We start from the raw sequence: 3,177 nt of genomic DNA on the forward strand, positions 1-3,177 counted from the left end.
GTTACAATTTGTTATTCAACCCATTTATGGATGCCTACTATGGGCCAGACCCTGCAGCAAATGCTCGGACTACAAGTGCAAGTAGGAAATCCTCCCTGCACCAGCTTTGTAGACCTCAATCCGGTTATTTATGCTAAATGTGATGCACAATCAACCTGGCTCAATCATTACTATATTTTTTTCCATTTCTATACAGAATTAATGTTCTCCCTGAATTATTCTCATGGGTGTGTTTTTAAATTACCACACCTTACCTTCCCAACTCACTTGGATGATCTCATCTGCCTCTAACACTAGATTCAAAATCCTTGATGGGAGAGATTCTATGCTATTCTTTTGCACCTCCAGCTCAGAGCTTATTACCGAGGAGACAACCATCTACAGATGGTCCAACCTACACTGGTTTGAGTTTTGCATCACATTACAGTGATGCAAAAGCAATGTGCATTGAGTAGAAATTGCACTTTGAATTATGAATTCTGACCTTTTCCTTGGCTGGTGATATGCAGTTTGATAATCTCTCATGATGCTGGGCAGTGGCAGTGAGCCGATGACCACGAAGAGAACAAGGCATACTCCATGGTGGGCTGCATCGCTGAGCTACCAGTTTCACTGGATTAGGTATATTAAATGTGTTTCAATTTCTGATATTGTCACTTTATAATGGAGTTATTGGGACTGATCCCATTGTAAGTCAAGAACATAAATTTAAAAATTGACTTTCTTTACTGTTTGGAGGCACAGCAGTTTTAGACTCTGGTTTCCTCCTGCATTTCTGGTCTTGACCCCTCCAGAGTCCTAGAGGTCTCTCTCATTCTTCTTTGTGCCCAAAAAACATACATTGCCTTTCGTGTCTCTCAATATTCTTGGGAAGGGTGTAATCCTACCAGTTTTAAAGAAAAAATTGTAGCTCAGTATAGTTAAATTTTGCCTGTGTGGCAGAGCTGAGATTCTAATCCTGGACTGTCTTGTGCCAAAGTTGCCATGCTACCACCGCCACACAAACTTCTCTTCAAACAAATGTGGAAGACTGAGGAGAGGAAAAATTTTCCTAGGTCAGGACACATGAAACAAAGTATCACAGCATATGATCCCATAGGAAATAGCTTTTAAAAATAATAATGCCAGCCTTTACACATAAGGGTCCATGAATGCCATATAATATTTTGAAGTCCCCCTCCTTCACAGTTATGCTTCCTCCCTTTTCATCATGGAGTTAGATATTTAGGCGCATACAGTGACAAAAGGACATATGCAGAAGAATTATTGAACAGGTATCAACTTTTTTTTTAATTTTTTATTGTTGGTTGTTCAAAAAACATTACATAGTTCTTGATATATCATATTTCACACTTTGATTCAAGTGGGTTATGAGCTCCCATTTTTACCCCATATACAGATTGCAGAATCACATCAGTTACACATCCATTGATTTACATATTGCCATACTAGTGTCTGTTGTGTTCTGCTGCCTTTCCTATCCTCTACTATCCCCCCTCCCCTCCCCTCCCCTCTTCTCTCTCTGCCCCCTCTACTAACATTCATTTGTCCCCCTTGTATTATTTTTCCCTTTCCCCTCACTTCCTCTTGTATGTACTTTTGTATAACTCTGAGGGTCTCCTTCCATTTCCATGCAATTTCCCTTCTCTCTCCCTTTCCCTCCCACCTCTCATCCCTGTTTAATGTTAATCTTCTTCTCATGCTCTTCGACCCTACTCTGTTCTTAGTTACTCTCCTTATATCAAAGAAGACATTTGGCATTTGTTTTTTAGGGATTGGCTAGCTTCACTTAGCATAATCTGCTCTAATGCCATCCATTTCCCTGTAAATTCTATGATTTTGCCATTTTTTAATGCAGAGTAATACTCCATTGTGTATAAATGCCACATTTTTTTAATCCATTCATCTATTGAAGGGCATCTAGGTTGGTTCCACAGTCTTGCTATTGTGAATTGTGCTGCTATGAGGTATCAACTTTTTAAAAATGCAGTCAATCAATCAGTGTAAATGATAATTACGGTATGCATTAAACCCTGTATGTTAAATCATCTGTGCATAAGAATTCTACTAAAGCATAAAAATTTGTATGTAAGCGTAGGAGGAATGGTGTTGTCGAATGCTACTATACACTTCTTAGAAGTCAAAGGTCAGATTCCCTTTGAATAAGCTCTGCACATTAATGGTGAGATAAAAAAGCAGTGTCAAGGTTGAGAGCCTCTTAGGGAAAGCCCAATCAGCTAGCACCCAGAGAACCGGGGCACTACCACTCTCTGCACTGGCTGCTCTGTTTCTGACTCAGACACAAACATGTTGCATGTGTTTAAGTCAAATCTGCTCCTACCCTGTCTAAAACAAGATCATCTCCCTACATCAAAGAACCCTGTGGAAACTACTAATTCTATTTGGCCTAGGCCGCTTGACTGGTGGAGAAAATCCTCCCACAGGCCAGGATTCGTTGCTGAGCTGTCCTCTGAGAATATTTCAAAAGCTGTTTGTGGGAGCTCACTTTACCCTGGTGCCTGGTGATGCCAACTTTTGAAAAAGTGATTTGGTAATCCTATATGGTAAAACACATAACTTGAAAAGTCTTCAAGTGCTTTGATCTAGTAATCTCCCTTCTCACACACAATGCTGAGGCAAATTGCATCTAATTGCCATTTTGGATACCTCTGGGCACCTTGAACTCTACCTCTCCAAAACTCTTGATTCTTATCCCAACCAGTTCTGCTTGCAATCTTCCTCATCTTGGAAAATGACAACCCCATCTTGCCAGTTGCTTTTCTTTCATACTCCACATCAAAGGTACCAGGGAAAAATACCGTTTGTTCCACCTTCAAAATGCACTGAGGAGATAATCACATCTCAACAGGTTCATTGCCACCTCCCTGTCATAGTCACTAGTTTCCATTTCCAAAATTGTTATAGTTCATTAACTGTCTTCCTTGCTTCCATACTTGCTCCAACAACTGTCAGAATAAACCGTTTAAAACACATCATATACTTGCAAAAGTAGGAACTCAAACATCTTCAAGGGATTCTCCTATCACCCAAAATACAATCCAAAGCATTCTCACTTTGACTGCCACATATGATCTGCCCTCCCATCTCTTCCGATCTCATCTCCTTTACTCTCTGTTTCTTTCACTGTTCTCGAGCCTCAGTGGCTGGGGTTCTAGC

This window comes from Marmota flaviventris, chromosome 7 (genome assembly GCF_047511675.1).
Source record: "Marmota flaviventris isolate mMarFla1 chromosome 7, mMarFla1.hap1, whole genome shotgun sequence".
NCBI lineage: Eukaryota > Metazoa > Chordata > Mammalia > Rodentia > Sciuridae > Marmota > Marmota flaviventris.